This window comes from Talpa europaea (genome assembly GCF_964194135.1).
Source record: "Talpa europaea genome assembly, chromosome: 2".
In the NCBI taxonomy this organism is placed as follows: domain Eukaryota; kingdom Metazoa; phylum Chordata; class Mammalia; order Eulipotyphla; family Talpidae; genus Talpa; species Talpa europaea.
In genome coordinates this window covers 108,695,576-108,722,098 of record NC_140068.1, presented here as the reverse complement: position 1 = coordinate 108,722,098, position 26,523 = coordinate 108,695,576, and the positions used below count along the sequence as shown (strand labels likewise).

At 42.9% G+C, this 26,523-nt stretch overlaps 1 protein-coding gene and 1 pseudogene across 2 annotated transcripts in view; both read right to left on the bottom strand.

Annotated features, from left to right (window-relative positions):
- LOC311188227 (patr class I histocompatibility antigen, A-2 alpha chain-like) overlaps positions 1-26,523 on the bottom strand; it is a gene marked incomplete at both ends in the record, with an annotated part of 424,961 nt that overhangs the window by 61,699 nt on the left and 336,739 nt on the right. The gene's annotated exons all lie outside the window — the stretch shown is intronic.
- LOC311167633 (HLA class I histocompatibility antigen, alpha chain G-like) overlaps positions 1-26,523 on the bottom strand; it is a 59,115-nt pseudogene that overhangs the window by 2,038 nt on the left and 30,554 nt on the right. The window contains exons 4-5 of the transcript in view: positions 22,149-22,424; positions 21,948-22,073 (exon numbers count right to left, since the gene is read on the bottom strand). The product of the transcript in view is annotated as an HLA class I histocompatibility antigen, alpha chain G-like (transcript). The remainder of the gene's footprint in view (positions 1-21,947; positions 22,074-22,148; positions 22,425-26,523) is intronic.

Sequence of the window (26,523 nt, the reverse complement as noted above, 5' to 3'; positions counted from 1 at the left end):
TTAAAAAATTGCCAATTTTTAAAAAATTGTTTGCTTCCCAAACCCCAGGTGTAGTCCCAGTAAAATTTCCTTCCCCAATGCACCCCTGCACCATCACCTCATTCCCCTGTGCTCCTCCTTCCCTCCCTCTGATCCCTCTCCCTCCTCCTCCCCTGCAGTATGTCTCTGATTTATAATTGTCTGTTTGTTTTTGTTTTGTTGTTCTGTATTATTATTATTTTCCCCTGACATCTTATTTGGTTCCCCTATATTCCTCCTATAAAATATCATTTGATGTTTTTCTTTTCCTTCTGACTTATTTCACTGAACATAATTCCTTTTAGCTCCATCCACGTTGCTGTGAATGGCATGAGTTTATCTTTTTTGATTGCTGCACAGTATTCCATGGTGTATATGTACCACATCTTCTTGATCCAGTCATCTATTATTGGGCATTTGGGTTGTTTCCAGGTATTACCTATTATAAATAGTGCTGCAATAAACATAGGGGTACCAGTATCTTTTTTGAAATAGTGTTTTTGCATCTCTTGGGTAGATCCCTAGGAGAGGAATTGCTGGCTTATATGGTAACCCCATTTTTAGTAGACTGAGGAATCTCCAGACAGCTTTCCATAGTGGTTGGATCAGTTTGTACTCCCACCAGCAATGTAGGAGAGTTCCTTTTTCACCACATCCTCACCAGCATTTGTTGTTGCTAGTTTTTTTGATATGTGCCATTCTTAGTGGTATAAGGTGGTATCACATTGTGGTTTTGATTTGCATTTCTCTGATTATAGGGATGTTGAACATTTTTTCATATGCCTGTTGGTCTCTTTGGAGAAATGTCTTTTAAGTTCTTCTGCCCATTTCTACACTGGATTGTTTATGTTGAGTCCTGTGAGTACTTTGTATATTTTTGTGATCAGTACCTTATCAGTTGTATGGTATGCAAAGATTTTTTCCTAATCAATGGGGTCTCTCTTTGTTTTGGTTAATGTCTCTTTTGCTGTACAGAGCTTTTCAGTTTGAATTCTTTTTGTAATTTTTAAAAAGGATTTATTTATTTATGCATACAAGGACTGGGATACAGGCCAGAGGTGTAGAGGTGATAGGATTAATCAGAGACTGAGTGGGGAACAGAACAGGCAGATTGACCGAAGTACACTGCTGAGGGTAGCAGTGGGCAAGTCTGGAGAGGTCTGCTGTGCCATGTGGGTTTCTCCCTGATAGGCTGGGGGATCAAACTCATGCTGCAGAGGCTGCTGACATCTTCATAGGTTGCATCTTAACCCCTTGGGCCACCAGGGAGTCCCTGAGAGCTTTCCAGTTTGATGGACTACCAGGTGTTTATCATTTCCTTTACTTTCTTTGCTTTGGGTGATGAGTCTTTAAAGATGTTACTGAGATGTATGTTTGTAGTATTTTACCTATATTTTCTTCTATATATTTTATGGTTTCAGGTCTTATGTCCAGATCTTTATCCATTTTGAGTTGATTTTTGTGTATGGGGAGAGGTAGTAGTCTAGTTTCATTCTTTTGCTCATGTTGGTCCAGTTTTCCCAGCACCATTTATTGAACAAACTGTCCTTCCAATACAATTCCTTGCTCCTTTGTTAAATATGAGTTGTCCAAAGATGTGTGGCTTTATTTCTGGGCTTTCTATTGGGTTCCATTGGCCTGTATGTCTATTTTTGTTCCAATACCATACTGTTTTAACTATTATGGCTTTGTAGTATAGCTTGAAGTTTGGAAGTGTGATACCTCTATTTACCTTTGTTTTTGTCAGTAGGGCTTTTGGCTATTTGTAGTTTTTAGTGGTTCCATGTGAATTTCATTAGTATTTGTTCTATTGCTTCTTCTTCTTTTTTTTTTTTTTTTAAAGATTTATTTATTTAAGAACAGGGGTATGGGCCAGATGCATGGGAGGGTGAGAGGATCCACCAGAGACAGAGTGGGGAACAGAACAGGCAGACTGACAAATTACACTGCTGAGAGGAGCAGCGGGCCAGGCAGGAGAGGTCTGCCACGCCATGTGGGACATTTGCCGGCTGGCCGGTATTGAACCGGTGCTGCAGAGGCAACAGACAGCTTCACAGCGCTGCGCTCAACAAACTGTGCCACAAGGGGAGGCCCAATTTGTTCTATTTTTTTGAAGAATGTCATTGAAATTTTTTGGAATAGCTTTGAATCTATAAATTGCTTTTGGTAGGATGGCCATTTTCACAATGTTAATTCTTTCAATCCATGAGCAGGGGATGTCTTTCCATTTCTTTGTGCCCTCTTCTAATCCTTTTAACAGTGTTTTATAATTTTCTCTGTATATGTCCTTCACCTCTTATGTCAGGTGTATTCCCAAGTATTTGATTTTTTTTGTTTCAATTATTAAAGGGATGGTTTTCTTGATTCCTCCTTTTTCAGACTGATTGTGTATAGAAAGATTACTTGCTTGTGTGTGTTGATTTTGTATCCTGTTACTTTGCTAAACTGATTGTTTTGAGTAGTTTTTCCTTGGAGTTTTTAGGGTTCTCTCTGTATGTTATCATTTCATCTACAAATAGTGATAGTGTTATTTCTTCTTTCCCTATTTGGATTGCTTGTGTGTCTTTCTCTTGTCTTGTTGCTCAGGCTAGGACCACTAGTATTATATTGAAGAGCAGTGGTGAGAGAGGACATCCTTGTCTTGTTCCTGATCTTAAAGGAAAGGACTTCACCTTTTTGCCCTTGAGAAGAATATTGTCTGTGGGTTTGTCGTATGTGGCTTCTATCATGTTAAGTTATGTTCCTTCTATCCTGAGAATTTCAAGGGCCTTCATCATAAATACATGTTAGACTTTGTCGAATGCTTTCTCAGCATCTATTGTTACGATCATATGGTTTTTATTTTTCTTTTTGTTGGTGTGTTGGATTACACTGATTGATTTTCATATGTTGGACCATCCTTGTGCCCCAGGGATGAATCCCAGTTGATTGTGGTATACTATCCCTTTGATGCATTGCTGGATTCTGTTGGCAAGGATTTTGTTGAGGATTTTTGCATCAGTATTCATTAGGGAGATTGGCCTGTAATTTTCTTTTTTGATGTTGTCTTTGTTTGGTTTTGTTATTAGTATAATGTTGGCTTTGTAGAACATATTCGGTAGTATTCCTTCTTTTTCAAAATTTTTAAAGAGTTTGTGTAGGATAGGCAATAATTCACTGCTGAACATTTGGTAGAATTCATTTGTGAAGTTGTCTGGGCCTGGGTTTTTGTTTTGGGGGAGTGTTTTGATTACTGCCTCAATTTCACTGCTTGTAATTGGGCTGTTTAGGTATTCTATTTCTTCTTTATCTAGCTTTGGATAACTATATCATTCTAGGAATTTGTCCATCTCTTCTAGATTGTTGAATTTGTTTGCATATAAGTGTTCATAGTAATCTCTGATTATTCTTTTGATTTCAATGGAGTCTGTTGTGATTTCTCCTCTCATGTATAATCCTATTTATATGTGTTTTCTCCTGTTTTTTCTTTGTGAGCCTTGCTATTTTGTTTATTTTTTCAAAGAACCAACCTTTGGTTTCATTGATCTTTTGGATTTTTTTTTTAATTTCTATTTTGTTTATTTCTGTTTTGATTTTTATTATTTCCTTTCTTCTACTGGCTTTAGGGGTATTTTGTTGTTCTTTTTCTAGCTCCTTGAGATGTGAGATTAGGTTGTTTCTTTGAGTTCTTTCTTGTTTCTTGATGTGAGCCTGTCTTGCTATGTATTTTCCTCTTATTACTGTTTTTGCTGCATCCCATGCATTCTAGAAATTGGTGTCCTCATTCTTATTCAATTCAAAGTATTTTTAAATTTCTTCTTTGATCCCCTCTTTTCTCCAGTGGTCTTCCAGTAGTGTGCATTTCAATCAGCATGAGTGGGATTGTTCCTTGTTTTTTTTTCATGATTTACTTCTAGTTTGAGGCCTTTATGATCAGAGAAGATAGTTGGGATAATTTTGATCTTCATGTATCTGTTGATGTTTGTCTTGTTGCCCAGTATGTGATCAATTCTGGAGAATGATCCATGCATGCCTGAGAAAAATGTGTACTGGATTATTTTGGGTGCAGTGTCTCCTATAGATATCTGGTTAAGCCCATGAGTTCTATGTCTTTATTTAGAGTTCTATTGTCTTGTTTATTTTTTATCTCATTGAGCTGTCTGTTGAGCTGTCTGTTGGTGAGAGTTGGGTGTTGAAGTTTCCTACTACATATGTATTTTACTTAATGTCTTTTTTCAGATGATAGTAATTGTCTAATATATTTTGGTGCTCCTTCATTTGATGAGTATATGTTGATGAGTGTTTCATCTTCGTGATGTATTGTCCCCTTGATCATAATGTAGTTCCCGTCTATGTCTCTTTTTACCTTTTTTAACTTGAAGTCTATTTCATCTGATATAAATATAACTGTTCCTGCCTTCTTTTTTGGTCTTTTTGCTTTCAAGATTGTTTTCCAACCTTTTACTTTCAGTCTATGTTTATCTTTTGTAGTTAAATGTGTTTCCTGGAGACAGCAGAAGGTTGGATTTTGTTTTCTAATCAAGCCTGTTACTCTGTCTTATTATTGATGAGTTTAGTCCATTTATATTTAGAGTAAATATTGATACATTGGCATCTGTATTGCCATTTTGTTTGTTGTCTTTTTGTGATGTTATTCTTTTCTTTATTCTGTTCTTCTTATTCATTCCTCTGTTCGTTTCTGTCTTTAGGACTTCTTGTAGAATGTTTTTGGAGTAGGCATTTAGTTGTGATGAATTTCTGGGATTTCTGTTTGTCTGAGAAGGTCCTTATTTTTTCTTCATAGATGAAGGAGAGCTTTGCAGGGTAAAGTATTTTTGGTTGGCATTTACTGTTGTAAATATGTTACTCCATTCTCTTCTTGCCTGTAGTGTTTCTTCAGAGAGGTCTGATATCAACCTTATTAGTTTACCCTTATAAGTAGTCTGTTTCTTCCCTCTTGCCAGTTTCATTTCCTTGCCTTGCACACTTGCAAGCTTTACTATTATGTGTCTTGCTGTAATTTTCTTCTCATTGTGGTAATTGGGAGTTATTTTTCTGCTTCTTGTATGTCTATATTTGTCTCCTTTTTCAAGCTTTGGAAGTTTTTATCAATAATCTCCTTGAATAATTTCTCAGTTCCTTTATCTCTCTTCTCACCTTCCAGAATACCTATAGCTTTTATATTTCCTTTCTTCATGGAGTCTGATAATTATCAAAGGGTGTCCTCATTCTTTTTCCTTTGTACTTCTCTCTCCTTGTCTCTTTGGTTCTTTTTATTTCTGTATATTCGAGAATGAGCCATTCTTCTGCTGGGGACCAGCCTCCGGCAAAATGTCGTGTCAGGGTTCCTGAAAGGATGAGACGGCCTCGGCGAATATGAATGATCTGAAACTTAGGGACTGAGGGGAGGGGAATGAGAAGACACCGACACTTGGTGAGGTGTTAGTATCTTTCTGCCGAAAGGCTCAGCAGGTTCTTTATTTATACATTTTTTGTAAGCATTGAGATTACATTATCAAGTGCATAGAAACAAAGCAGAAACAATTAGTGCATCTCCTTTTCTGTGCTCTCAGCAAGAAGGCAACCTTCAAGGTTAATAAAAAACTAAGTCTTACACTAAAATTCATTGTTTCAGCTAAACAATAACCTAAGACAATTGATAGCCTCTGGAACATCCCCATCAGCTAAAGCCTAAGCAAAGAAAGAACTTTTCTTATTCTCATGGCCTTCACACCAGGGGCCGGCTGCTACTCAGCTATCAGAACTTCCTCTACCTAGAAACTCCTTAACGCAAATAGCTTCATTTAAGAACTTTCCCAAGAAACTTCAAGGGAAGGCAAAAGAAGGACTTACAATAATAGTTGTATTGTAATGCTTGTCAGGCATGTTCAATAACCTGTCTCCCATTGTCAAGTGGGCCAAATTGTTTAATAATTAGTTTTTAAGAGATAATTTTCCGTGCCGTTTATTTACTGTATACTGATGCATATAATGTAGCACCTGATGTACTTTTTGGGAAACTTTTCTCCTTTTATGACCAAGAACAAAAAGTGAAGGGATGTTAGATCTTCAGCCCCACGGTGTGAGGCACAAGGAATCTTCGGCCCCATGGTGTGAGGCCCTTTAACTTTGGCCCCATGGTGTGAGGCCCTTTAAATTCAGCCCCACGGTGTGAGGCCCTTTGAGCTTCGCTGCTTGCCAGTAGTTTATCTGGCTGGTGCTACAAGGCCTCCTGCAGCATTCTTCCATTTCATTGATTCTGTTTTCATTGTTTTTCCAGAGTTCTTTATCTCCTCCAGTAGTCTTAATCTCCTGTGTTTCTTTTATTTCCTTTCTTAGGGTCTCATTTTCGTTCTTCAGTTCATTGATTATTTATCTCATGTCATTTTTTTCTTATTATTTTCTTTATGCTTTTTAATCATGATAATTATTAATTCTCTATCTGACAGGCAGAGAAGTTCTTCCATGTCAGTGTTGAGATCTGGTGAGTGTTTTTCTTTTTTGTGTTGTGTCCTTCCCTTGTGGGCTTGCTTGGTTATTTATATTTTTCCTTCTCCTTGCTGTTTGCTTTCTAACTAGTTCTAGGCATTGGGATGTTGTGCCACTGGTGTTGGTGGACATCTCTTTGGGGTGATACTTCAGGGGTATTGGAAACTGTTTACCAGACTGAGTCTAATACTGTTAGGCCAAAACTCCACCAGGATGTTGATGCTGTGGCTGTGTTGATGGGACTCTACCCAATGGTGGAATCCCCACTCCTTGCCCACTGTATCCATATAAGCACCTACTTCTTGCCACCTCAGCAACTACCCAATCAGGACCCCTCTCTGCTTGGAGAGTTTTTCTGTCATTCCTCTTGTCACCTCAATCCACTACCCATTCAGGACTCCTCTTAGCTTTCCTATTCTTCTTCCCACCTATCAATAAATCTCTTGCTTTTCTGTAATTTTGGTCTTGACATTGAATTCTTTCCTCTTTAAAGATAAGAACAGAGAAAGAGGCTGCCTGAGGTCCTCAAACTCTAGACCTGCTCCCCACAAAAACCTAATTTTTCATCAGTTATTTTAAAATATGTATTTGAGGATGATAAAATAGAAAAGTTACTTTTATTGTTCAACTAGTGAAAATGGTTTGGATTATTTTTTTCTGCAAGTAAGTGGTAGTGAAGAACAACTATTATTGCGGTTGGTACTATAACCTCCATTCTTAATGTTTTACCTCAGTACAAATGTCAAAATAGTGAAAAGACAAATGATGTCTAGTTGATGTTATGAAAAGAGTTTTGACCTCATGGATCCCATGAAAGGTTTTGGTTGAATTCAAGGGTTTCATCAACCACATTTTCAGAAATCCTGTTCTTAGTAAACCCGGGAAAGTCTTCCAGTGTTCTCTGTTGTAAATATAAATAACTCAATAACAGCCGAGTCCATTGATTACACCAAGTTCCATTATCCAGGAGAACATTTATAACTGGCTCAAAAATATTTTCCTTGGTAATGTAACGATCATAAAATTCATCTTTAAGGCCAATTGTCTGCCTCATAAAGTGAAGAGCACACAGGCCAGGAAAGTGTGCTTGAATTCATCAAGACCTCAAGACTCTTCCTAGCAAGTCCTTGTTCACATATAGTTTTTTATATGATAAGTGTGATGTTCTACACAAAATGTGAATTGAGGCAAGCAGCTGTGTTATTTGATAGTTATCAGGACAAATTATGTTGTCTTTGTTAGACCCAACTACCTTATCCTTTGCACATTTGTCTTCTGAAGCACTGGTCAAAGTGGTGCTGTGTGAACATGCATACAATGGGTGTAGAAGAAATTTAAAGTTCACTTTTTTTCAGTATTATTAATTGAAGCCAGCATGTTCTCTGGATTAATTGGAGTACAAAGAAGTCCCAGTAACAGCTCCTCCTAGCTCAGGAGCAGTATCACAGATGGTTTGTTCAGGGGGGTGGTTTAGTGGTACCACTTACTTCATCCTGTGCAGCCCCCTGTCCCAGAACCTCAGTCCTGCCTCCCAGGGCCTGGGTCCTGCTCACCTGGCAGTGATGTTGACCTGGACCCCCCTCACCTCACCCTTGGCCTTTTTCATGTCCCCACTCACCTATTGTTGATTTTCCTGTATCCTAGTATCTGTTTCCATCCTTTTGTTTCCCCCATTGCCTACTAGAGGAGGGATGTGGAAAATAACCCCTGAGATCATGAACAGCTGAAGTGAATTTCTGTGCCCCCAGTACTTCCCCTCACCTAGACCTGACATGGAGTCTGGGCTGGATTCCCCTGAAGACTGGGAAGGTCTGGCTCCAGGGTCTTCTGGCCTCTAAGCCTGTGTTGTCTCTTTCAGGATTCAAGTTCTCTCCTTCTTCAGCCTCTTTCTAAAAGTTCCTGGTGATAGGTTGGTGTGGGGCTATGCATCCTCTGTAGCAGGAACTCATTTAGGCATATAGGAAGAGCTTCCACTCAATTCCTTGTTCAGTTCTTTATGTTCATTCCTCTCTGTGGTTCAAATGTTCACGTACTATGTTGATGAAAAGGATATCCTTTTCAATCTGCTGGCCTTCTTACATTACAAATTCTTGGCCCACCCTTTGCTAGTTATGAAAATATATCTGTTGCAGCTGATCTGACTTGCAAATCATCCATGCCCATTACAATTCCAAAAGCAGGATGAATTCCCAATTTTGCCAAGGTTTTGAAAAATGCATCCCTATTTTGAGGTTGTGTAACTGGTGGTTAAAAACCAAAGACTGTTATAGGTGATGCCTTCTAGAGGAGGTTGCTGGTGAGGATGGATAGGCCCATTTGGAGATGGAACAACTGATAAGAAATATAAGGGACTGCAGAAGCAGCCCCCAGCATACAGTATTCAGGATTCAGCATTTGAGGATTTGGTAATTGAGATTCAGCATTTCTAGATCTTCAGCGATTTCAGGGTCAGCTATTTCTGCCCCTACCGTGCCGATGTTCCAGAAGGCTGTTGCAGGCCTCTGAAGCATGTGGAGAGGCTTCCAGCAGCCAACCTCAGAGAAGAAAAGTTCAGAGACTTTGCAAGTAGCCGAGCAACTGAAATTGTTCTTATTTTTGCTGCTGTTATATCCCGGCAGGGAAGGTGAAAACCCAGAGCTGGGCGCCTTGCTGAGCTGCGTGAGTGTGGCTGTTTGTCAGGTCATTTGGCTGCTGCAGCTGCTGTTTTGAATGTGGCTTGTCTGGTGCTGTGCTGGGCATCTCAGCAGCTCCAGGGAACATCTTCTGTTGTGTCTTCTGTTGCCTTTGTGAGTTGGATCCTGGCCTATAATCTAGTTGCCGTATGTTCCAGGTCTGCAGTAGCAGGAAGACACCATCTTAGATGCTTTTTGTTTAGGTCTTAAAAACACTAGACACTGCTTCAGGTGATGTAAACAGCCATTTTTTACCTCAGTAACTCTGTTTTTTCCCTGGTTTGTTAAATAAATCCCATTATTGTTGTTCTCTGAACCTGAGTAGTATTGTAATTGTGCATATGGGTGAAGAACTCAGACAGTGACTTATAAATTATTTGGGCAGCATCACTGGCCAGTTTTAGTGCCCCTTGTTGCCCTGTATCAGTTGTAATGTCTGAGAAATGCACAAAATTACTTAAAAAATTAACTAACACTGTTTATCATCATCTGTAGCTTCATCTGTTAATTGTGCAAAAACTTCAGATAAAACCGTCTCATCTTTCTGCAACATGATGACTATTTCAACTTTATAAAAGAAAATAAAAGACTTAAGAATAGAAAGAAAATTCTCTTCAAAAACAGATGATGTGGGAAAATTGATGCCCTGAGTAAACTGTACCCCATAAGTCTGATTGTAAGGTAAATGGAGTTGGCCTCTGTGACAATCACCTGCTGCCTTGATCTTCTTAACATAGAAGGTGCGTGGGTTGGGGCACACATGCCTGACTATGGACACCTGAGCATGGATGTGTGCATGTGTGCAAGTGTGCACACCTGAGCCTGGAGGTCAGGACTATAAGTGTGACATTACTCAGAGACCACTATAGTAGAATGGCTGCAAGAGGAAGAGGCAGCAAGAGAACACCAGTGGAAGAACATATAGAAATTTGCAGGGGGCTCAAGTTTCTATTTCCCTGCTGCCTTGTTTCCCCTGCTTACCATTAAAACCTGTGAAAATGATGTCAAGGGCTCCACAATTCTCCTTCAAATTGCTAGAACCGGTTGTGAACCTACCTGTAATGGTTGCAAAACACTGATGTATTTGATGCTTTTAATTAATTAATTAATTAATTAATTAATTTGTTTATTCAAGCACTGGGTACAGTCAGAAGCGAGGGAGGGTGAGAGAATTCACCAGAGCCAGAGCGGGGAACAGAACAGGCAGACCGACGAAACACACTGCTGAGGGGAGCAGTGGTAGTGGCAGGAGAGGTCTGCGCACCATGTGGGACCCTTGCCGGTGGCCGGGGATTGAATCGGTGCTGCAGAGGCTGTGGGCAGCTTTGCAGCCCAGCGCTCGACCACTGCGCCACCAGGGGAGGCCCTGTATTTGTTGCTTTAGTTCAGAGTCTGTTAATGGTATAACTTCTATAAACTTTGCAGGTTTGGCCAAGAATTCTCCATGCCTTTTTGGCTGAGCCAAAGCAGGGTCATGTTGGAGGCATCATTTGACATCCATGATACACTCCTCAGAAAACATTACCTCAAATAGTTGCCTTACTTAGGAATAAAAGTCGGCTAATAATTTTGTATAAATGGTATAAACCTTCAGTGCTTTCTAGGTTCTTACAAGCTTGGAAAAGCTGCAGTATTTTCTTAATACAGCCTTCATTTTCCAAGGCTGGAGTCAGCTTTTCCCTATGAATAGGTGAGCGGAGAATTGAGGTAACTAAGTCAGCAATCTTTTCAAGTTTACTGAGATCACATGTAAGCAAGGCAATAAAACAACTGGTTCATTTCTTTAAATCATTTTTCTGATTCCTCAGTGAGGTCTCATGTGACTTCCACTGATGGATCCTTACCTTGAACCTGACAAAATTTTCCTAGTTTTCATCATAGCCAACTTTTTCCTGAAAACATAAAGCTAGATCACAATTTTCAGCCCCTGGCCAAACAATTAATGTGTCCTGATGTTTCTGATATGCAAATGTTTGGATTTATCTTCTATTCCAAAAGCAGTGACCAATGGGACTCTACCCTAACCAGCAGTGACATTCCCATGACCCCCTCCAAGTAAGTGCTGGTTCATTCTATTGCAGGTCTTCACTCAGAATATAAACTGTCAACCACTGCCTCGTATCTGACAATGTGGTCGGATGTCCCCACTGCTTCAGCCGCACCTTATCTGCACCCTTCCTTGAGAGACCTTAGCTGTGGTGACTGCAACAGCATCGTCAGCTCCTGAGAGGCCTGAGTTCACTATGGTTCCCAAGACTCAGCATGGGAAGAGATCAAAAGAGCCAAGGACACCTCTCCACCCTGAGTCCCAGTTAGCTCTTACTTGACCTCCCTTCCCGAACTCCCCTTCTCCCTTTGCCCTCTCCTGCTGCCCAGCCACCACCCAGATGGTGGCCCAGATTCATTGTCTTATAACTGATTCTATCTCTAAAAAATCATTTAAAAAAAAAGCAGCATCGGGGGAGTAATGATCCTGTACCCCAACTGCTTGGTTGTAACCAGATTTTACAAAGTTAAAATAATACAAACACTGGAGTCCCAGCTTCTACCTGAATGAGCAGACTGAGGGGCCGCAGAAGGATAAATTGCCTCTGCTCTTGATGGAGACATGCTGGTTCCAAAGCCTTTGCTTTTTTGGCCTCCTTGTGGGCTGGAGCCACCTCTGAAGGCCTGGATGACAGCCCTGAGTTGGTGTGGCCATGCCCTTTTCCAAGTTCCTGGTTGAAGACTTGGAGACTGGCCTTCAGGATCAGACCAAAGGAAGTAATGGGGATAGAGAGAGTCAGGAGGCCTCCTCAGGGATGAAGCTGCAGCTGTTCATGGCAGAGATGAAGCGCATTGCTAAGGAAATAAGTCACCAGGCCCTTCAGAACATGCCCAAAGTGCTCTGTGATGTCAAAGCCCTTAAACGGAAAGCAACTTTCCTGAAAGAATAAATGGTTCTTGTCAAGGATGACATTTAAAAAAATGAGTAAGACACACCTCAGTCAATGCAGGTGTTGGTCTAGAAGTTGACAAGGCCAAGTCCAGAATGCAGCTGGCTGAACAATCTCTAAGAAACAGACAAGTGGAGCATGTTGGGAGCTGACATTGAGGAGATATTTAAAACTCAAGACATAGCTGTGATTGCCTCCAAGCTAACAGGCGTGCAGGACAGCTAAAGGATGCTTGTTCTATCAAGCACTAATATTAAAGTTAAGTCACATTATTTTATATTATGCATTTATAGTTTATTTAGGTTATTTTTCAATTGACTAAAGTCTCTCAAATTATATTTAGAGCATAAAACTGAACATATTAGATTTTTCAGGAAAAACATTTACATATCATTAAAAATACTAATCTCTTGAAATAGGCTAACATTTTAGTCATTGTTCCAAATTTTCCATTAAGCATTCCTGATCACAGAACATACATTTTCACCTCACATTGTCTGTAACAGCTAATTTTACAAAATTCTGAAAGAAATGAAATGCAGCAGAATGAAATGCAGTTAAACGATTCTTGACAGAATTTTCTTCATTGTTTCTGCTACAGAGTTTGCTCATGTTGCTGAAAGGATAGATGTTAGATGAAGACACATTGATTGCGTGTGTGTAATTTCTCCCTTGTGTGTTCTCTGGTGTATATAAGTGTTAAGAGCTGAGAATGGAGATCGCTCTTTGTTACATTCATAACCTGCATTCTTTCACATCAACCAAGGTGAGGGAATTGATTGAAGGCTTTTCCACTCTGTGTGATTATTTTCTTCAATTAAAGGGTAAGGATTTGCCTGGAAACTGGGCCCCATTCACTTAATGTACAGAGTGAACTATCATGCTAAGACCAGAGTCATGACAAAGGGTTCCTTTGGTTTCTCTCCAGTATGATTTCTCTTATATTGACTAAAGGCTGACGGAAGAAAAAAGGCTTTTCTACATTTTTTACAAATGTAGGCTTTCTCTCCCATGTGACTTCTTTTGTGTGAATATATGTTAGCATTTTGGCTGAAGCATTTCCCACATTCTTCACATTTATGGGGTTTTTCTCCTGTGTATGTCCTTTTGTGTATAGAAAGCTGAATGCTCTGGAGAAATTCTTTCCCACATTCATTACATTTATAGGGTTTATTTCCTATGTAATTTAACAGCTGTTGAGTCACTTTGGTTCTATAAGTGAAAACATTCCCATTCTAACATCCACAGGCGTCCTCTCCAGTGTGGCCTTTCTGTTCTGACATTAGATTCAATGGGTCCTTCTGACAGATATTCTGTATGTACATTCCTTGCTTGATATGGACACTCTTCCTGTCTGGCTGGGGTCTTTGGGAAATCCTCTTCCCCACAACTCAACCCCTTGCTTCAACTAGGAAATCACACCTGATTTGCAGAGCTGATACTCCAGAGACCAAAGATGGATAGTTCTCAGGATCCCATGTCTGTACAACTTTCTCTGGGATGTGTCCAGCAGGGCCCATTCTTCTGGGTGAAGTCCACAGTTACTAATATATTCTTGAGTCACTGATTCCTGTTGAGATATATCTACCACTGTCTTTTTAACAGTAAACATCCAACTGTCTTAAGGGGAAAAGGTATCTTGGTGACCTTTGCCATTTCACAGGAGAAGGAACCTGAGGAGGTTTGCAAGGTCAGGTCTGGTGACCATCCTGATGGTGAAGTATGTCCTCACAGCTGGGAACTGGGTCCTGTTGTGCTGGGGAAAGTGTCCTTTCCTACTTATAGGTCCAATAAAAAGTTAAAAATCTGAATTAGGGATAACAGCTAAGCCAGTTGCAAGGTATGTTAAGGAAGACAAAAGATACATTTAGAGACACTCAGGTCCCTAAAAAGTTAGGATATGGACTCACAGAAGAGGCAATGGTGTATTGGTTTTTTGTTCTTTTTTCTAATTATATTTCCAGTTTTTTCACACCAAGGTCTTAGAAACACTCAGGTTCAAATATGCCCCAGGGTTGGTCCCCGTGCTCTCTGCCCACATGCTCAGGGGCTCACTCACCACATTACTCCCCAGGAGGGAAGACGTGACAGGGCAGGTCTCCCTCCTCCATGACATGAGTCCTCTGCTCACTAGAAGAGGCAGAAGAGGCCCTTGAGGTGACACTCGGGGACTTTCCCTGGGACTGGGCTATGAGGGAAGGGCCTTCATGGACATCACCATCTTTTTTTCTGATCCTTTCTCTTCACTTTTCTAAGATATAGCAGAAAATAATACAAAATAACCCAAATACAATTATCCGAAAAATAATATCAAAAAATGAAAACACATGCTTTCAATGCATTGTGTTCTCAGATATTCTGGGTTAAACTGAGCTGACGGATATGCCCACCTGGATGACCAGGTAGCCCATCTCCTTAAGGAAGCCCACTCTATTCTTAGTAACAAGAGGAACACTGAGAGATGGAAGAGCCCTGAGATCACCTGGATAAACTTTAACAGGAAGGCACATCCACGAAGGAGGTCTACCCAAGCAAATGACACCAAGTTTCTCCACGTGCTCCTCAATCAGTGTGCTGTCTGTAATAGAAATAGTCTTATTCTTGACTCTGCTTCTCCACATTTGAAGATGAGTTGCCAGACAGACTTCAGATTTGGAGATCCCCAGGTCACACGAGATTCCACTGTATGAAGCATTATTATGGGGTGAGGAGTCACAGAGACACTGCTGATGATCTTTTTCAGGTGAATTCTTACAGTGGTCACCTGCACCCGTGTGCTTGCCCCAGCAATCCTTCAGATTCGAACACCAAAAGCCAAAGGATGATTACGTGGCATTTTCAAGCCATGAGGTTTCACTTTTTTGTCATCTGACATGTGCTCAAGGGATCATATTGGAATTATTCTTGTCATTTAAACATATTGGCTTAAATAAATTGAGACAAGCAAAAATTAAGTGAGTTTCTTAAAGAATCAAGACTGAGGACTTGATCCCTGGTACAGCCTCCAGATAACTCTGAGAAAGCTGTGTAAATTCCAAGTCTCACAATTGGAAATTTATAGTTTGCAAGAAAACATTTTATATTTTCAAGAATTTTTATAGAGAATGTCCTGACAGTTGTCCAGTAAATGTGTCTATTTGATGTTGCCTCTGCACTAAGGAATATGAGGAGCGTTTTTAATATCACTATATTTAGAACCTTATTCTGGGAACTGAGAGTTTAAGCAATGCCATGAATCTTGAATTCTGTCTTTCTCTGGCTGGGAAGAAACATTTTGTTGTTGCTGATGCAGCTTCTTAGCAAAATGGATCCATCTGTGTCTTGGTTCTTCTGCTTGTGCCCCTAAGCCCAGGGAGAGGGGTGCCCTTTTATTGTTGATTTTACTCTACAAACTGACCTCTTTTCTTTCCCTGTGTTCCTTCTTTTCCAAAAGTGCCTGCTTTGCTGGATGGCTCTGAAGGCCTGATAAGCCTTCCTCTTTTTTTAGGAGGTGTTCTGAAACCAGCAGGATCCTCTTTGTTTGCTCTTGCTGTGGCCTCTTTCTACCACAGTGACTACTGCTCATGTGCAGCCTCCTCCGCCTTTTAATTGGAGAGATCATGAGGTTTATTATTGTGGTTGGTGTGGTAGATATTCCTCCATCATGGTATTTTCTGGTTTTGGCACCTCCTTTGCTCCTTTCCTGTCTGATGACTTCTCATCAGAAAACACAAGACCACAAAAAATTACAAAATTACTGAAAGAAATAAATTGTTCACCTAGAATTCTATATTAACCAAAATGTCCTTTAAGAATGAAGACAAATAGGTTTTTAGATAAAAGAAAAGTAACAAGATTTTGCCATCAAAGGCCTGCACTGTAAGAAATGTCAAAGGAAGTTCTTTAGGCTGAAGACAAATGATACGAAGTAGAAACTTAGAATTGCAGAAAAGAGGAAGAGCATCAGATATGCAAATATCTCACTAAATGCAAAATATTATTTCTTCTTTTTTGGCCCCTTTTCTCATACTCAATAAACATGTAATGTTTTATTTTATTTTTTTCTTGTTATAAATTCTTTTTTTTTTTTAAGATTTATTTTTATTTATTTATACAAGCACTGGGTACAGTCAGAAGCGTGGGAAGGTAAAAGAATTCACCAGAGCCAGAGCGGGGAGCAGAGCAGGCAGAAGGACCGAAGTACACTGCTGAGGGGAGCAGCGGGCGGCAGGAGAGGTCTGCGCGCCATGTGGGACCCTCCTCTAGTGGCCGGGGAGCAGCCGGGGATCGAACCGGCGCTGCAGAGGCAGCGGGCAGCTTCGCAACCCAGCGCTCAACCGCTGCGCCACCAGGGAGGCCCAACATGTAATGTTTTAAACTGAAAATTTAAACACTGGTAGGTTGGTAACATATAAATATATTACATGTAACAACAACAACAACATAAAAGATGCACAGGGTATAAATCTCTAAATGGTTACAAGATTTCTGTATTTGTGTGTAAACTATTAATTTAGTAATTGGAAGTAGACTTTTAAAAGTTAACAATGTGTATTATAATCCTTTTGATTATAAAATAAAAAGAATACAGGGCCTCCCTGGTGGCACAAGGGGATACGATGCAACCTATGAAGCTGGCCGCAGCCACTGAAGCGCGAGTTCAATCCCCCGGCTGGGAGCTATCCACATGGTGCAGCAGACCTCTCCTGACTTGCCTGCTGCTCCCCTCAGCATTGTATTTCCGTTGATCTGCCTGTTCTGTTTCCCACTCTGTCTCTGGTGAATCCTCTCACCCCCCACCCCACCACAACTCTGGCCTGTACCCCAGCTCTTGTATGCATAAATAAATAAATCTTTAAAAAAAAAGAATACAAAAATGATAGGAAAATTTAAAATGTTATGCTAAAACAAAATTACTTCTTTTAAGTCACTTAATTTTGAAGGCCACCTTCAGGGGATATAGAATTCCTGTTTGGCAGATTTTTTTAGAGGACCTAGATTATGTCCCTCCATTTTCTTCCCGCCTCCTCTGATTCTAATGAGAAACAAGTTATTCAACACCTTGTTGCTCCCTGTGCATTAGTCACCTACATTTTTTTTTTAAGATTTTATTTATTTATACAATAGCTGGGGTACAGACCAGAGGCGCGGGAGGGTGAAAGGATTTACCAGGGACAGATTGCGGAGTAGAACAGGCAGACAGACCGAAAATACTGCTGAGAGGAGCAGTGGGTGAGACAGGAGAGGTCTGCCGCACCATGTGGGCATCTCCCTGGCTGCCAGGAATTGAACCCCCCGCTGCAGAGGCTGCAAACAGCTTTACAGTGCTGCGCTCAACCGCTTGCGCCACTGGGGAGGCCCAGTCACCTACCTGTTTGTAACAATTACTCTAAAGTTAGGCAGTTTAAAATAGGAAAGATTTGGTATCTCACACATTTTCTGTGGTTGAGGGACCAGGAGTGGCTTTACCTGGTGGTTCCAGCTCTGAGTCTCACAAGACTGCAATCAAGATGTCAGCCAGGTGAAAGTCTTGATTGACATGCAAAGATGTATTAATACATCAAAGCTTATGAACATGGCTGTTAGGAAAAGCCTCAGAACTTTGTCATGTGGTGTCCCCTTGGCTGAGTGTCCACCCAATGTGGCAGGTGAGTAACAGAGAGCCCAGGCAGGAAATCACATGCTGTCTTGGCCTGGGTCATTAAAACTGCTCATTGCTTCTGCTTATTCTGTCGGTGAGGAGTAAGTCCACCCACACCCTCTTGAGTATGGAAGAATTTGTAGACAACTGAAAACCACCACAGGCCACCTTCTGGACACTAATTATTTGCATTTCTCACACATATAAACTCCCTCTCATTCAAGGCCGTGATATATCTATTTCTATCACAGAATCAGAGTTCAGTCCAGCATCTCATCAACCAAAACAGTGCAGAGAAAGTCCTTAAACAGCATCTGTGCGAGTGAAGCTCTCTGTGCTCAGCTCCTTGTGGGCTGAGGGCCATGACGTGAAGGGACAGTTTCCTGCCCCACAAGCCATTAAGGCGGATACAGTGGAGAGACAGACACAGGGCAACACATTTAAAAAGAAGAAATGGAGCCACAAAGTGTTGCTGGACTATTGCAATGTTCAAATACAGGTGAGAAAACTGAAATTTGTCATTTTTCCTCACATGCTTACCCACCAAACCTCCAACCTCAGAAACTGTACCCATTGAACTCATTTGTAGGAGACAGAGCCCAAACCTTCCATAAGAGAGTGTGTGACCTCTTCCTTGCTCAAAACTTCAAACATTAGTTACATGGCATACTCTCCCAAATCTTTTTCTCAGCTCAGACGTTTCATCTATGCTCCAGATCTGCCTGTCCAGTTGCCACCATCACTGCATTTCTTTTAGGTCTCAGCTTCAACTTTCCTAAAAAGAATACCTAGGATGCCATTTCCTTAAATGTGCTACTTCGAGAGTCTTCCCCATTTCAGTGCAGGCCCTCCGTATCTCTACATGCATTCTGAAATATTAGGTCTCTTCCTTGGCCCCTTTTTCTTATAACCCAAATTTATCCGTTAGGAAATGCTGTCAAGTCCATCTCTAAATATATCCAGATCAATAACATTCTATCATTTTCCTGCTCACTCCCCCACAAAGCTACCAACCTCTCTATTCTGGAATCTACACTAGTTTCCTACATTTATCTTCCCACTGCTCACCTTCACCTTGTGAATCTGCACAGCAGTTAGATTGAGGCTTCTAAAGAGAAGTCACACGGATTGAACTTTGTTCAGAAAGGTTGTGTAAACCACATCTTTCTCAGAGAAAAGACAAAACCCTAAACCCTTACAACATACTCAAGATTTCCCATAGGACACACATTCCATAGCATGGTTCCTATCTCAGTTACCTCCGCTCTAGTCACACTGGCCTCCTTGCTTTTCCCAGACACACTGGTATGTACCCACCCTCATGCATCTGGCTGGAGGTTGCTCTACCTGGACAGAACATTCCCCGGGCATCCTCATGGGCGATTCATGTCCTTCAGATTTTTCTCAAAGGTACCTTTCTGAGTGAGGTGACTCTGACCACACTAGGAAGGCAGCCATCTTTCCTGTCCCCCCACACTGACTCTGGATCACCTTACCACACTTCTAGTCAGACACGTCCCTTATTACTATCACAAGTCTCCAGTCTCCCTTTCCCACTAAGACACATGTTCCATAGGCCAGCAAGTTTTGCCAGTTCTTAGTTCACTGAGGTTTCCTAGATAAAAACAGCCTGTCACACATCTGCCACAATTATCAGATTATGAATGATCAGTGTCGAGTTCCCCCCTGTTCTAGAGACAGTGTCTTTACAAGTGTGGCCTCAGGCTACATGTACACATACCTCCACTCATGTGACATCAGTGGCCCCTCTGCTCTCCCAAGTGCTGTTCTCCCCTCCCCCAACCCTCCTGCACACCACAGCACATGAGCACATTTATCACTTCAGAAAAGAGGATCCTAGGCTTATGGGTCCTATTCTTCACCAACAGTGAATGTAACTTAGATTTTACTTTATCATCCCATGAGTTGGGACCAGAGCAGCACTGGAATAACCAGACCTGATGACAGAAAGGGGGCAGCCACAGAGAAGACAGAAACCCAACAGGAACTGATCCAAGAGGAGGAATTATCTGATCTTCCTCTCCACTAATACCTAAATTTGTTTCTTTAAAAAAGTTGAAGAGGGCCTCCCTGGTGGTGCAGTGGGTTGAGCACAGTGCTATAAAACTGTCCGCAGTCTCGGCAGCATGGGTTCGATTCCCAGCCGGGCAGGGAGGATACCCACATGGCACAGCAGACCTCTCCTGTCGCGCCCACTGCTCCCCTCAGCAGTGTATTTCAGTTAGTCTGCCTGTTCTGTTCCCCACTCTGTCTCTGGTGAATCCTCACTCTCCTGTTCCTCTGGCCTGTACCCCAGCTCTTGTATAAAAATAAATAAATCTTTTAAAAAAAGAATTTATTAAAAAAAATAGTTGAAGAGAAGATGGAATTAATAATTCAGAAAAAAAGGCCTAAAAGGAAGCCAAAAACTGGATGAGCCTGAAAATTCATCTCTAACTCCTGTGTGCAGGGGCTGTCCTGGGCTTTTTGTGAATGTGACAAATGTCTCCTGCTGCTGTCAGAAACAGGGACATCCGGAGGAGAATAAGGTCTGATCTCTAAACATGAAAAAGAGCAAGAATAAGCCAATGAAAACCAAGGAAGTAAAATGCAGAGTAGGAGGCCTGAGGGCCCAATATCTGAGTGAGTATAGGCTGACCCAGCCACACACACATAGCCTCCACATATATTCCTGAAGACAGGACAAGCTCAGGTGATGTCTGAGTCCTTGTGGTCACACAACCTGGTAGAAACAGTGGTCTAAGGACGGTCTCGTCTCAATATTTTTCTGTCCCCAGAATAAACACAGCACAGCAAAAATGTTATTCTAGAAGGTCCTCGGAAATTTCATTTATTTCTTGTAAAATTTTAGGAAACTTTTTTTTTTTTAACCCAACAACTCAACACAACTAGATTAGAAAAAAATAATTTCATGTCAGGATGGTTATTTTCGATAGGGAAGTAGACATTATTCCTCAGGAAAACACAAAGTACAGGCAGGGGTGGAGCCAGCCTCGCCTCTGCTGGAGCAGGAAAGTCATCAGGGAGAGACACAGGTCAGTGTGGGGAGGGGCCAGGTAGGCAGAGCTGGGCCAGTCTCCTCACCTCCTCACATTATGCTAATAGGAACACAGACACATGCAGATGCCCTTTCCAGCAAGAGAGACCAGAGGATCTTGAAGGCACAAAGTGGGGATGAGAAGAAATCCTGCAGCACTCAGTCCCCACAAGGTAAGGAAAATAATCAGTAACCACTGTGAAGGAAAATAATCAGTAACAAAGTCTAAGTGTCAACATTCTCTATAGTCCACTGCATCCTCAGACTGTCCCCCTCACAGCTTCCCCATAACCTGGTCCCATCCTCTCTGCCCCAGCCCCTCCCACCGCAGGCCTCTGGGGCCTCACCTTTAGCAGCTGAGAGACACATCAGGGCCCTGGGCACTGTCGCTGCCTGGGGGAGAACAAAACAGAACCTGGTCAGAGCCACAGAGAGATGAGACCACAGGAGGGACTGATGAGGGTGACTCCCCCACGGGCTCCATCTACACTGTCCCCAGGGGCTCAGGGATAAACCCCTGATCCACACTTACCTGCAGCCTGAGTATAGCTTCCTCCTTGTCCACCTGTGGGAAGAAACATCATGTGAGACCAGGGAAACGTCAGATCAGAGGTTCTAAAGGAATGCCCAAGTCCTGGACCACAGGGAAGTTTCCAGACTATGACTGAAGACCCAGGGCAGAACCAGGAAATATGAAGAGAAGGACATGAGGGGGGACTGGACCAACTGCCTCTTGGAATCTGTCTTTAGCAGGGACCTTTCCTTCTGCCATTTGCTGGGACTTGGGTTCCCACATCAGCAGAAATATCAGGGTGAACATTTCACTTTGTGATTCATTTTCATAATTCTTTACAAAAGAATGAGTGTTAAAAATCAGCCCCAGACTGTGTGTGGATGGTACTTACCATTAACCAGGTAGGGCAAGTTCTACTTGACATTTGAAAGCCCCCAGTGGACAAGATCCCCAACTCCCTTCCTTACCGGAGCGCGTCTTCTACTAGATCACAGCTGCAGCCACCACAGCTCCAGTGAGCACAGCTCCAAGGAGAACCAGGCCAGCAATGACGCCCGCAGTAGGGATGGAGGACTGAGGAGTGGGCACTGGAAGGGAAGGGAAGGTGAGACCCTGAGCCCCAGGCCTCCATCTAAAGGTCCCCTGAGCAGAGCCTCTGTACCCACATCCCCCTCCTTCTTCCTCCACATCACAGCTGTAGCCACCGCAGGTCCAGGGAGCACAGCTCCAAGGAGAACCAGGGCAGCAATGATGCCCACGGTGGGGATGGAGGACCGAGGAGGGGGCACTGGAAGAGAAGGGAAATTTCCAGAAAGGCTCCTAATTCCCCTGAGAAGCTCTGTACCCATGTCCCCCTCCTTACCCCATTTCAGGACTCGGGGCTCCAGCAGCCCCTCATGCTGCACACAGCACGTGTATCTCTGCTCCTCTCCAGAAGGCACCTCCACAGCTGCCCACTTCTGGAAGGTTCCATCCCCTCCAGGCCTGGTCTCCACCAGCTCCATGTCCTGGGTCAGGTTCTCCCCATCTCACTGCCAGGTCAGGGTGATGTCCGCAGGGTAGAAGCCCAGGGACCAGCACCTCAGGGTGACCTCATGGTTAGAAATGGGGTGGTGGGTGATGTGTGTCTTTGGGGGATCTGTGGAGAAGGGTGAGATCATTCACGCTTTGTGTTTTCTCCATGCACACTGAAGCAGCACTAGAGTACCATCCTCAGAATGCACAGACAACAATGGGTTTGGGAAAAAGGAAGCACAAAACCTGATACCAGCCTGACCTGGGGAATCTGAGATTATCTCCTATTCTCTCGAGTCAGAGTGAAAGACCTAAGTAGGAAGATGCATATCTCTAAGGAGGAAAACAGACTTTTGCTCCTGAACAGGGTTGTGCTTAAATGAGGAGTCCACATTTCTAAAAATGTTCTCATTTCCCACTGAAATGAAGACCCTGAAACAAGACCTTGAGAGAAAGGCATGGTTCCCAAGATGGTTGCGGGGCAAACTGGGTGAAGGATGATTTCAGGGATGCCCCCTTCCCCCCCTCACCTTTCATCTCTGGAGAAAATGGATTTCTTAACTGGTTTTCAAACAAAATAAGAAACAAACAAACAAACAAACAAACAAACAAACAAACAAACAAAACCCCGACCCTCTGGGAAGTTCTCTCACCCAGAGGGTCAGCCTCTCTCTAGCACAGAATATGAAAATCTCTGGGTTCGCCTCCCTCTCCAACCAGGTGTGCCCTGAAGTCCAGGAGCGCAGGTCCTCACTCAGGGCCAGGTAGGCCCACTGACTGAACCCGCGGAGGAAGTGCCCGTCGGGCCCCACTTCGCAGAGACCCTGTCCCCGCCCTGTGTCAGCCCCGCTGTCACCCCGCTGTCACCCCGCCCGCACTGCCCTCCCTCCAGGAATAAACCGAAACTGAGAATGAAATAGTTCATGAAAGCCCCGTGGGCTGTTCCAGGCAGGATCTATAGTCTCAGGGTGGCCCCTCCGATCCGGAGCCTGGGCGCAATCCTGACCTCTGTGAGGATGGGGGTGGTGACCTGGCCCAGGGCGCATTGCTCACTCTGGTTGTAGATGCCCCACATGGGGCACGTTGGGCATGTCTGTGCTCTGGCCTTCTCATTCCTGTCTCCTTCTCCCAATACTCCTGTCCTGCCTGCTCCACCCAGGGTGCAGCAGCTCAGTCCTCAGACTCGCTGCACCCCTGTGAAACCGCTCAATTGGTGTCTCCACGGAGCCTATGGCTATGTACTTGGGCTCCCCTATACCAGGGCCAGGACAACTGGGAATCTGGGGGTGGGGGGGGGGAAGACTCTGGCTGACCCTCCTCTAGGAGAGAAAACTGGAGTGATGGGTTCAGGAGGGGGAAAGGGGACAAGGAGGAGTTTGTGAGATTGATAAGGAGTGGCAGGATGAGAAGGCCTGAGACTTAGGGGCCAAGAGGACAGTGGGAGGCTGGAAGGGACAGAAATGGACCAGGACAGGGTGGGGCTGAGAGGCCACAAAGAGAACCTGGGGAGAAGCCTTTTCCTGGGTCCTGTGCCTCCCTCTCCTGCTTGAGGCAGTGGCTCACGCTCCTTCTTCACGCTCCTTCACACTCCTTCAGGCAGGGGCCTTTTCCCTCCCAACCCCACACTCACCTGCTCAGGTTTCTGACAGGGCCAGGGCCCCCAAGACCAGCAGGAATAGCATTTGTGGCATCATGACCTGCTTCCTTCCAGTTTGTGTGTGGTGGCATTTCATGGAGACTTTTTTACCCGGAAGGCGGTGATGCTGACTGGCTTCTATGGAAACTCTATACACAATGGGAAGTGAGACCTGCTTGAGTGAAGAGTATGCAGCAGGAGGACCACTAGGTGAGAGAGGACCTAGGGAATCCCCACCAGAACCTTCCCCACCACAGAGAGACACACCCCAAGTGTTGAAACTCTGAGTACTACACCAGGGACCTGGGACTATTCCCTGCCCCCTCCTCTCCTGCACCAAGTCCTTTGTCACACCGTCTTCCTGAGGCCAGGCCCAGGGACTGGGTCAGTGACAGGACCCCAAAGCAGACACAGTGTGAAACAATAACAGACTACTCTGAAGGGATGGAGGAAGGGAGGGAGAGAAAGAGGAGAGAGACAGAAAGCAAGAGAGAGCGCGCGTGAGAGAGAAAAAAAAACTGGCACATGGCCAGATGCTATCTGTCCTACCCCAGCTAGAGTCCATTGAGCAGACACTGAGTTCTAAGCCAAAGCTGATTGTGGCAAACTAGTGGGTTCTCCACAGATAGCTCTCACCAGAGGTTTAACTGGCAAAGCCCCAGCTGTACAATTATCAAAGTGCCTACAGCAAGACTGCCAAAAGTCCAGCAGTTAACTGGTCAAAAGCCTCAACTCTGCCCTATTTCCCATCAACCCCCACTGAGGAGCTGGAGTTTGGAAGGTTCCACCTTCTACCATCACTTACCTGAAGGGATAGAGTCTAGAAAACTCTACCTTCGACCATCCAGCTGCCTGTGCATGACACCCACTGGCTCAAAGACTGCTCCTCACTGTTCCTCTTACAGTTTCCCACTTGCAATTTTTGTCACCATGTCCATGATGATGAGAGTCAGGTGTCTGAATGTTGGGATGTGGCCTCAGAAGAGTTTTCTCAGCAGTGTATTCAATAAAAATAGCAATCCATCAAGAGACATTGTCTAAACATAACTGGCATGGTAAAGGCCCACATTTCTAGAAAACAATCAATCGATACGAGCCAAAAAAATAAAAAAATCTCAACAGAGTTTCCTATTAAAGGAGATGGCGATGGGTCTTTTCAGGGTGGTAGGGCCAGTGGAGAGAGATTAATATTAAAATCATTTTCTTTCCACTTTCATCCCAGTTTTATCAAATACTACAGCACAGTGCATTTGTGAACTAAATCCAATTCCAACCTTTTTTTTTTTTTTTTTAAAGATTTATTTATTTATTTATATAAGCACTCGGTACAGTCAGAAGTGCAGGAGGGTGAGAGAATTCACCAGAGCCAGAGCAGGGAACAGAACAGGCAGACTGACAAAATACACTGTTGAGGGGAGCAGCGGGCGGCAGGAGAGGTCCGTGTGACATGTGGGACTCTTTCTGGTGGCCGGGGATTGAACCGGCGCTGCAGAGGCGCAGGCAGCTTCCAGCTCAGTGCTCAACCACTGCACCACCAGGCGAGGCCCTAATTCCAATCTATTTTACCTATTTTTTCATAAACTCATAGGAAAGCATAACCAAGTAGAATTTCTGTTGACTTTGTTTCAACTTTTCATAGGGGATCTTAGATTGAGCTCTCAACATTCCATCTGCCCAGGCCTCAGAAACTAGGCCACTGGACAGTCTTGCCTGACTCCACCTGCAATGTTTGTTCCTTTGGGTAGATTTCCTCCTTTTAAGGTCCCCAAGACTTTTTTCCTCTGGGGTCTCCAGACCTGCCAATGGAAGTAAGTTTCCTGCTCTCCTGGGGGGCTCTGAACGCTAAAGACCAGGTGGCAGGCACTTTTCTTCTTGGTTCTGCTCAATCTTAACTCTCAGAAGATCTCACTTGTGACATTTTGTCAAAATCTGGTAATGGAATCACATTTCCAATTCTCTACTTAAGGGGAAACAAATAAAATTCCTTCTTGAAATTACACAAACATTGTCACCAGTGTTAACAATGTTTATTACCATTTTCCATATTATGATATAAAGAACACAGGAAATGCAAACATCATTTAGTTCTGCTCACAAAATGCATTAAATGTTGCAGCAGATCACGGCCAGTTAAAAGAAAAAAATCTTCCTTGAGTCAAAAAACAAACAAAAAAACCTCCAGTAGTATTTCAAACAAAACATACTAAGTTAATTCAATTCTATAGAGAAAACCTCAGTCTTGAGCTCTGTCAGACAGCATGGATCTTGAAATATAATTTTTCCAGAAACTATTTATGCAAATGATAAGTACCTGGCATAATCAAAATTAAAGATCTGACGATAATATTGTTGACAAGGAGATTTGCTCAACATTATAACTTACTTTTCAAAGTAACAAACAGAATTGATAAGCAACAGTACATAAGACATAAGTTTCACATAATACATTTTAGAAGGTGGATATTAATATTTATGTATATGCTAAGTTTAAACATTTCTGTCAAGTAACAATGCTTCCCATTAAGTTCCAGTTTACCTGACCACTATCAACTAGGTCAAATTCGTCTAGTGCCTTTCCCAAGAAGAA